This window comes from Leptonychotes weddellii, chromosome 16 (assembly GCF_054177405.1).
Source record: "Leptonychotes weddellii isolate Sample4059 chromosome 16, ASM5417740v2, whole genome shotgun sequence".
In the NCBI taxonomy this organism is placed as follows: domain Eukaryota; kingdom Metazoa; phylum Chordata; class Mammalia; order Carnivora; family Phocidae; genus Leptonychotes; species Leptonychotes weddellii.
In genome coordinates this window covers 38,774,011-38,784,631 of record NC_138384.1, presented here as the reverse complement: position 1 = coordinate 38,784,631, position 10,621 = coordinate 38,774,011, and the positions used below count along the sequence as shown (strand labels likewise).

General features: G+C 37.7%; 1 protein-coding gene across 13 annotated transcripts in view; it reads left to right on the top strand.

Moving 5' to 3' along the window:
- The window catches only part of ZNF568 (zinc finger protein 568), an 87,012-nt gene that overhangs the window by 30,163 nt on the left and 46,228 nt on the right, over positions 1–10,621 (top strand). The gene's annotated exons all lie outside the window — the stretch shown is intronic.

Sequence of the window (10,621 nt, the reverse complement as noted above, 5' to 3'; positions counted from 1 at the left end):
GCGCCTGGGTGGCTCAGTTGGTTAAGCGACTGCCTTCGGCTCAGGTCATGATCCTGGAGTCCCGGGATCGAGTCCCACATCGGGCTCCCTGCTTGGCAGGGAGTCTGCTTCTCCCTCTGACCCTCCTCCCTCTCATGCTCTCTGTCTCTCATTCTCTCTCTCTCTCAAATAAATAAATAAAATCTTTAAAAAAAAAAAAGAAAAGCTATAGACATATATTCTATAACAGTACTCACAAGTCCCATTTTACTTCACAACCCTCACAATCCCATGTAGCTTTAAGTTTCTGCCTTAGAAATTGGTGCCCTATTCCTACTTATTCCCACCTCCCATTATGTTAATTTTTTAAAAATGTAAATATGCACACTTCAGTGCGCCTGGGTGACTCAGTCCATTAAGCATCTGGTTGTTCTTAATTTTGGCTCTGGTCATGATCTCAGAGTCATGAGATCGAACCCTAGGTTGGGCTCCACGCTGGGTATGGAGACTGCTTGGGATTGTCTCTCTCCCTCTCCCTCTGCTCCTCCCCCACCTGCTTGCTGTCTCTCTCTAAAATATATATGTATTTCAATATATATATTGCTCTCTCTCAAAAAATATATATATATACACACTTGGTTAAAGAACATAAATAATCCAAAAGATACATTGAAAAGTAAGTCTCCCTCTTATCCTTAACACTGAGTCCCTTTCTTTCCCAGTTGCATACATTCTTTCTCAGAGTTGTGCTGGCTCTTCTTGATTTGTATTTTACCATATGAATGTTAGATACAACTCTCTATTTCCAGAGAAAAACCTATTGGACTTTTTATTGGGAATGTATTAGGTATATAAGTCAACTTTTGGAGATTTGACATCTTTAGAATGTTGAGATTTTCTATGAAAGAACATGCTCTATCTTTGTTCAGATCTACTTTGTATCCTTCATAAATGCTTTCCAAGTTTTCCCTTTATAGCTTTTGTATATTTCTTAAGTTTATACCAAAATATTAGATAAGAGAAAAAAATAAGTACTGTACTTTCTGTCTGTGCTTTCAGCACTGTGCTTTCTGTCATTGGAAAGGAATCTATAAACTCATCTTTAAGATAAAATTGTATCCCTGAAAAACACAAGAGAATCAACTGAAAAAGTATAACAAACAGTAAAAGAATCCAGTGAGATGGTAGGATATCAAATTAACAAATAAAAATCAATAGCTTTCATATATACTTCAACAACCAAGTAGAAGGTGTGAAGGAAAGAAAACCACATTTATATTTCTAACAATAAAGATAAAATACTATTTTGGGCATGAGCATATAACAGTATACAAAACAAAGTCCTGTCCTCATGGAACTTATAATTTATTGGGAACTAGAGTCCTTGAGTTTTTGCCCATAAGAAAATATCTTTTTTTCTTACTCTTTATTATTTGGCTGTGTATAAAATTCTTGAGTCATACTTTTTTTTCCTAGGTAGTTGTTTGTTTGTTTGTTTTGTAGACAGTTCTCTGAAGACTTTAAATAATCCTCTACTATCTCCTGGCTTTGAATATTGCTAGGAGACATCTGAAGTCTGATTGGTTCCCCTCATAGGTGACTTGATTTGTTTGCCTTGGATGCCCATAGGTTTCTTTCTCTTTTTTTTTTATTTTTAAGATTTTATTATTTATTTGACAGAGAGAGACACAGCGAGAGAGGGAACACAAGCAGGGGGAGTGGGAGAGGGAGAAGCAGGCTTCCCGCCAAGCAGGGAGCCCGATGCGGGGCTCGATCCCAGGACCCTGGGATCATGACCCGAGCCGAAGGCAGATGCTCAATGACTGAGCCCCCCAGGCGCCCCAGGTTTCTTTTTCTTTAAAGCTTTAGAACTTTTGAGGCCTATTAATCAATCACTGTCGGTTTTTCATTTCAACTTGTATATTCATGTTTTTTGGTTCTAATTAGCATTGTCGCATATTGCTGATGCAGGTTCCTTTTACAATCACCATACTCATCTTTAAGTGAGGTTATTTCTTGCTGGACCAATTATTTACAGAAGAGTGTTGAAGATTGTCCGGAAAAATGCTCTGAGTGAATGGGAAACCCTTATCACTCATATCAGCTTCCTTTATCATTCAGGGTTTTGTATTGAGAGTTGGTTTGCCCTTTACTTCTTCCAAATCAGAGATTATCAGTTGCATGCTTCCTCTAGCGTGCAATATCCCTTCTACTCTCCTATGTCAACAGACTGCTTATATAAGAATAATGGCTGTTTGCATCTTCTTATTTAGTCCTGTCTTCCCTACCATTTGATAGGGCCAGATGAAGACCATTATGTTCCTGCCACCAGTTTCAACACATCTGGATCACGCTGTTGCAAAAAATAATTAGTTCATTCTGCGCACAGAGTGTGCCTTCTATTCAGAGGAACTAGGTTCACTGTGCTGTCTGAGATAAGAAGGAACAGCCACTATCTCCAAGTTTCTTTCCTACCTAGTCCAATCTATCCTCTGGTCTTTCTTTATTTTCTGGAATTGGAGTTTAGCTCCCTTTTAGTTTCACTGAAGATGTATTTTCTTTTTGTTTTCTTCTTCACTTTTACAGAAAGAGGACAGGACACAGAGATGTTTAATTCGACCATTTTGAAACAGGAAGTTCTCTATGCTATATTTGATCCCATGGATCACCCTTTTTGGAAATGTCTTTCCTTTTGCTCTTCTCTAAAAGATTCTGATATCCCCTCAGTTCCCGTTTATTGTTTATTTCCTGTTCCTTTAGGAAATGTCTTATATATGACTTCTTCTTTCAGCCCTTACTGGGCATTATCCAGAGCCATTCTAAATTACATATAGATCCTTTTTCCTTTATGTACCTTCATGACATAGGTGTGTTCATGCCTTTAAATCAGTATTTAACTACAGAAATGGCAACATTTAATGTCTCCAATATTTGGAAACTCTTCTCATCTTTGCCTTTAATTATGAGGGTTCTTACCTATTGTGGTTCTGTTACTTAACTTGGAGTTCGACTTCTCATAAACAGTCCCCAACACTTCTAGCCATTATAGATCTCCCCTCATCTTTGAGCTAACTTTCTAGTTTATGTTTACCAGAGTGATATGAGGTCTTTTTTTTTTTTTTAAGATTTTATTTATTTATTTGAGAGAGACAGAGAGCACGAGAGGGAAGAGGGCAGAGGGAGAAGCAGACCCCTTGCTGAGCAGGGAGCCCGATGTGGGACTTGATCCCGGGACTCCAGGATCATGACCTGAGCCGAAGGCAGTTGCTTAACCAACTGAGCCACCCAGGCACCCCAGAGTGATATGAAGTCTTAAAACATACTGCTTATATGTGTTTTCATACTTGATTTCTGAGGCTTAATCCACCAAAAGAAAGACTATCTTATTCTTCATGTAATGATTCATGAATTGATTGGTGTAGAGCTATATTGGGAGAGATGCTTCTTACTGCTTTTGTTGTTTTAAAATATTTATTTGGGGTGCCTGGGTGGCTCAGTTGGTTGAGTGTCCAACTTGATTTCAGCTCAGGTCATGATCTCAGGGTCATGAGATGGAGCCCTGCATTGAGCCGCTTGGGCTCCACACTGGGCGTGGAGCCCGCTTAACATTCTCTCTCTCTCCCTCTCCTCCTCCACCCCCACTCGCACGCGCGACTCTCTCTCTAAAAAAAATAAATAAATAAAAATGAGAAAAAGATAATATTTAAAAAAGCAGAACATAAAAGTTTTGAGAGGAAAATTAGCATGACATGTTCATGGGGTAAAATTTGAAGCATAGCTTGATTGGAAAAGGGGAGACCTTAAAGGATTATGAAATAGAGGATGGGTTATCTAGTGTAGAGTCAGAGAAGTCTGAACTTTGCCAACCTTCATGCCCTCTTTTGTATTTTTAAAACTTTGTTGGTAATTTAGTTCAATTTTTTCCCTTTTTAATTTTTTTAAAAGATTTTTTTCCCTTTTTTAATCACTGAACTATAGCTATAGTTTTGCTTTATGTATGGTGTCAGGTTACAACAGTAGTTTATAGGCCGGGACTTAGAAGATAACTGAATATAAAGATTAAAAAATGTCTAATTATCTGAATTTTAAGTTACCCACAGTTGAACCTAGCGAAACCATTATAGAGCTAATAATGTAGGAAAGAATAGTATCATTTTGCGTAACAGTATGTCAGCCATGAAGAAAGAACAAAAGCAAAACACAACAAGATTTTCTGGTAAGGACAGTTTCAGCATGGAAAAATGAACATAGGATAAAATGATAGTACCTGCTATTAGAACAATGCAGTGAATCAGATCTTGAACAAAGATGACTTGCCTTGTGATCTTTTCATTGGATACTTACTTATATGCCTTGTTCTTTAAGCACATAAGAGAATGACTTGCAATTAGATGGAAAGTTGAAGCTGTCGCCATTGTTACTACCAATTTGGGGCTGGATTTAGTTTGGACAGCCTAAGCTTCAAGTGTTTTTATACAGAAATAAGGGAATTAAAACTTATGAAAATTAATTTGCCTTTCGTCTGCAGAATAGACAAGAGCTAAATTTCCTAGGATCATATAGCAGTTAATCTAGGCAAAAGTAGTAAGAATTGGGTTATAATTTGCTTCTGTAACCTAATGTTACTGTTATCATTTTCTTTTTATAGTATTTCTTTCCTTTTTAATATATATTTTTAATTTTTCTCAAATACATGTACTTCTTTTTAAAAAACATAGAAATACAAGGCTTATGACAGTCCCTTCTTCTAACCTCACATTTTACTTCATTTAGGCAATTATTTTCATTTCAACTTACTTAGCTATTTCTTTTAGTATTGATCTTTATTTCTAAATAAATACTTAAAAAAATTTTATTATAGGGGTGCCTGGGTGGCTCAGTCGTTAAGCGTCTGCCTTCGGCTCAGGTCATGGTCCCAGGGTCCTGGGATCAAGCCCCACATTGGGCTCCCTGCTTGGCGGGAAGCCTGCTTCTCCCTCCCCCACTCCCCCTGCTTGTGTTTCCTCTCTCGCTGTGTCTCTGTCACATAAATAAATAAAATCTTTAAAAAAAATAAAATAAAATAAAAAATTTTATTACAGTCATTTTCAAACATACAAAAATAGAGTATAAGGAATCCTCATTGTATTTATTACTTAACTTCAACAGTGATCAACATTTTGCCAGACTTGTTTATCTGTCTGCCCCAGTTTTGTTTTGGTTTTGTTTGCTGAACTCTTTTACATTTCACCTTTGAATACCATTGTATATATCTCTAACAGGTGAAATTATTTAAATAACCACATATTATTATCACACCTAATAACATTAATTGTAATTTCGTACTATCATCTGATATTTAGTCTCTGTTCCTATTTCCTCAGTTGTCTCAAGAATATATTTTTATGGTTGGTTTCTTTGAATCAGGATCTAAATAAAGATTAGCACATTGCATTTGGTTGACATATCTCTTAGGTCTGCTTTAATTCTTAAGAGTTTCTCCCTCTGCCCTTCCCACCCAACCCATTTTTTTCCCCACACATTTTATTTGTGTAGAATCCAGGTCATTTGTCTTTTAGAACAAGGGTCAGCAATTTTTCTCTTTAGAAGGCCAGATAATAAATAGGCTTTGTGGGCTGGATAAAGTCTCTGTCTCATATTCTATCTCTGAACAACCCTTTAAAAATGTAAAAAAACATTCTTAGCTCACAGGCTGCACAGAAACAGGTTATCACTATTTTTTGCCAACCCCTGCTCTAGAATGTCCCACATACTGGATTTGGCAGTTTGCTTCCTCATGGTGTTTTACATACTCCTTTATTCCATTTTTCCTATAATCTGGCCTTATTGTATTCAAGTTCAGTTCTTTAGCAAGGATACTTCATTGATGGAGCTGTGTGCATCATATTGCATCTTATCAGATTGGTTTATCCCACGTTTATATTAAGATTGATGAGTAGAGGGGCACCTGGGTGGCTCAGTCGGTAAAGCGTCTGACTCTTGATTTCAGCTCGGGTCATGATATCATGGTCGTAGGATTGAGCCCCACATGGGGCTCCACACTCAGCATGGAGTCTGTTTGAGATTTTCTCTCTCTCCTCTCCCTCTGCCCCTCCCCCTGCTCTCACTCTTTCTCTCTCAAAATAAATAAATAAAATCTTTAAAAAATTGGTGAATAGATTCATGTGTTGTGAATCAGAATCCATCTGTTTTAAAGATTCATATTAACTTTTCACTAAGGCTTTTAACAGCCATTGATAATCTTTGGCTAGATCCATTATTTTATTAGAGGTTTCTTCTGCTTTTATTAGCTGAAATTCTCCCATAAATAAGAACTCAAGGGGCGCCTGGCTGGCTCTGTCAGTGGAGTGTGCAACTCTTGATTTTGGGGTTGTGAGTTCGAGTTCCACATTGGATGTAGAGATAACTTAAAAAAAAACAAGAACAACTCCGTCAATAACTGTTTGATTACCCTGAAATATAGTTTTTACAGGGCAGGAAAGAGAAATACTTGACTCCTTTCCTTCAAAAACTTTTTTTTTAAAGTAGTCTCCATGCTCAGCATGGACTCCAACATTAGGCTTGAACTCAGAACCCTGAGATCAAGACCTGAGCTGAGACCAAGAGTCAGATGCTTAACTGACAGAGCCACCTAGGAGCCCCCCTTCAAAAACTTTGAGAATAATGATTGGTGTCCTAGCATTCTCTAGTTTGCCAAGTTAAATCATTATAAATTTATATAATGAGCATCAAAATAAATAACATATTATTCAGTGTATATAAATGATATATATGGAAAACATTTAAAAATGTTTATATATTTACAAAATATATAAATTACGTTTCATTTTTTTTTTTTTTAAAGATTTTATTTATGGGCGCCTAGGTGGCTCAGTTGGTTAAGCGACTGCCTTCGGCTCAGGTCATGATCCTGGAGTCCCTGGATCGAGTCCCGCATTGGGCTCCCTGCTCGGCAGGGAGTCTGCTTCTCCCTCTGACCCTCCCCCCTCTCATGTGCTCTCTCTCTCTCATTCTCTCTCTCTCAAATAAATAAAATCTTTTTTTAAAAAAAAGATTTTATTTATTTATTTGACAGAGAAAGACACAGCAAGAGAGGGAACACAAGCAGGGGGAGTGGGAGAGAGAGAAGCAGAGCAGGGAGCCTGATGCGGGGCTCGATCCCAGGATCCTGGGATCATGACCTGAGCTGAAGGCAGACACTTAACAACTGAGCCACCCAGGTGCCCTATAAATTATGTTTTAAATATATTTTATATGTGTTATTTATTAATAAGCCCATATTATTAACAAATTTAATGCTCAAATTGTCATATCACTAGCCAGAGGATTCTTTGGCTAATTTTATAAATTTCCTGCTCCAGACATAAAATAGCTACTTTTCTAAAACCCCTGCTTCCTTTAGTGGGAAATGATTTGGAGACCACAATGTGGGCACAATAGTTGCTCATTAGTACTAGGCTGTCATTGCTTATAGAGCTTGTAAGTGGACAAGGCTAGAAAAATGCACTTTTTAGAAAGAAAAAAATGTACATATTTATACTCATACATCCAATTCAAATTAAAGAGTGTAGGGTTATTCTTACCTTTTTTGTTTTGTTTTTGTGTCTTTTATACTGAAAATCTCAGCTCCTTTTTGCATTAAAATATTTATTTGCTTAATCCATATATATTTCTCAACTTTGGCATTGCTGACATTTTGGGCCAGATAATTCTTTGCTGTAGGGGACTATCCTGTGCATTGTAGGATGTTTATGTAGGGTGTAGAATGTTTAGCAGCCTCTGTGGCCTCTATCTATTCGGTGCTGGGAGCACCAATCCCCTTTCTCCCCACTTCCCCAAGTTGTGACAGCCAAAAACGTCTCCAGATCTTTCAGACATTGCCAAATGTCCCTTGAGAGCCCAAACTGATATCTCTCTCCCTCCCTCCCTCCCTCTCTCTCTCTCTCTCTCTATATATATATTAGTTCCAAACAACAATAACAATATTACTAATAATGAAAAAGACTACTGGGGTGCCCGAGTGGCACAGTCGGTTAAGCAGCCCGCTCTTGGTTTCAGCTCAGGTGGTGATCTCAGGGTTGTGAGATGGAACCCTATGTGGGCTCCGCACTCAGCGTAGAGTCTGCTTGAGATTCTCTCTCCCTCTCCCTTTGCCCCTCCCCTGCGCACGTGAGTGAGCGCTCTCTCTCTAAAATAAATAAATAAATCTTAAAACAAAAACAAAAAAAAAAGAAAAGAAAAGAAAAGGACTACCGAATGTAGTTTAAGATTTCTTTGGTTGTTTTTTTTTTCTCCCTTGGGGTATAGTCAGACTACTGTGTTTAAAGTCATTTGAAGTGATTATGGCCCTAAATTCATATATAGATTTACTCTTTTCCATTTGTTTTCAATTTTTAAGAGCTATTTTGGCTTTTTTCCTCCTCTTTTGATTTAACTTTTTTTGTTGTTATGTAAAACATTTACATGATTCCAATGTCAAAACTATAAAACAAGTCAGCGATGTCATGCTTCCATTCAGGATATATAAATGGAAAAAATCAATGTGCAGAGCAGCATTTAGAATATGCTACCTTTTTTATAAAGAGTGGGAGAGGCATATGTGTATGGATATATATATGGCATATGTATATGTACATATGTAAATATGTATATATTTAATATATGTATTTTAAAAGAATATAAGAATAACCCCAAAATTAATGAAAATGCTTACCTGTCAGGCAGTGGAGGAGGAATCAGTGTTTCAGGGATAGGATGGAAGCTAGTCTTCTCTGAATATGCTGTTATTTGGTAATTTCTAATTATTATCAACTTGATATTAATAAAAGATGAGGTTTAGTACTCTTACACCACCACCACCACTTCCCCTTTCCTTTTTTCTGGATATAGCTGTATCACAGTTTTTTTTTTTTTTAAAGATTTTATTTATTTATTTGAGACAGAGAGAATGAGAGACAGAGAGCATGAGAGGGAGGAGGGTCAGAGGGAGAAGCAGACTCCCTGCCGAGCAGGGAGCCCGATGCGGGACTCGATCCGGGGACTCCAGGATCATGACCTGAGCCGAAGGCAGTCGCTTAACCAACTGAGCCACCCAGGCGCCCTGTATCACAGTTTTTGGCTAAATTGGTTTTCACTGCTTACTTTGTTCTTTTAGTTGATATACTGTTATACTGAGCCAAGAAATGACTATTAATTATATATCCTTACATAGATTTTTGTCATTCCTGGAGTTACTACTTGCCTAATTTTTCTGTTTGCTTTGTTTTCTATATATTTTTAATTGTAATGAGACTTTCAAATCTTTGTTTAAATAGGGAATTCATCAGTGTCACTAGTTTTCCTTATTTTGGTGCATGAAAGGATAAAAAAGAAATTCTAAACCTCTAACAAATTTTTGGTGCTTTTTGAATAGAACCTAGGAGTTTTTTGTTGAGTTGCAAATGCCAGTTCTAGAATTCTAGTTCTGTGGGTCTTTTGTTTTTAATCTTCTCAACTCCAACCTGGAGGTAAATGCCAGCTTTCATGAGGGGCAAGCAACAGAAAGGGATTGGAAATCTTACCATTCAATATCAACAAGTTTACATAATTCCTAGGTTTTTAGTATGAGGCTTTCTTTACATAAGCTTCATTTGTTCCTAAGTCTAGAGCCTATATAGTTAATTTTCTCTAGAGAGTAAGTTTTCTTTTTCCTGCTCAGGTTGTGGATACGTGGCCACTTCCTGTGTGGGTTGTGTGGGGGGTGGGGAGGTATTGGTGAAGATGCAGTTACAGAGAAAAGAGCTTATTAGCAGCTAATTTAAGAAGGAAGGAATTTATATGAAGGTATTAAATGTCCTAGAGAACCTTTGGGAGGACTGAAGGACCAACTATAGGATAAGCTTTTAGGAATGAATCTCAACGTCATATCAGAGAAGTCAGCTGCTAAGTGAGTTCCTTTTCCCACTATGATCAAGAAATTGCTTCTGATGGGGCACCTGGCTGGCTCAGTTGGTGGAGCATGCAACTTTTGATCTCAGCGTTGTGAGTTCAAGCCCCACATTGGGAGTAGAGCTTACTTTATGGGCCCAGCACGCTTCCGCTGCGCCACTCTGCTCTTAGTAGAGCTTACTTTAAAAAAAAAAAAATGAGGGGCACCTGGGTGGCTCAGTCAGTTATGCATCTGCCTTAGGTTCAGGTCATGATCTCAGGGTCCTGGAATCGAGCCCTACATCAGGCTCCCTGCTCAGCGGGGAGTCTGCTTCTCTCTCTACTGGCCCCCACCCCCTGCTTGTGCTCTTTCTCTCTCTCAAATAAATAAATAAAATCTTAAAAAAAAAAAAAAAAAGAAATGGTTTCTGATTGAGCCAGGGAAATGCCTCTATAACCATGAGCTTCAGAACCTTACCACTTCTGTTGTAGTATTTAGGTAAAATGCCTGTTTTATTTCTAATTTTAATTCATTTCTGAATTAAAATGTTGTATGATTAATCTAAATCACATCCAGAGCCCTACATGCAAGTGTGTCCAGGAAATACAGTTATAACTCACTCTTTGCAGGATGGAGAAACATAGGATGAGGTTGGAAACATGTTACTTAAGCAAATCCATAATACTTGCCTCAGGGAGTGTAAGTGTTCCCTATTCAGACTTTAAATTAATCCTC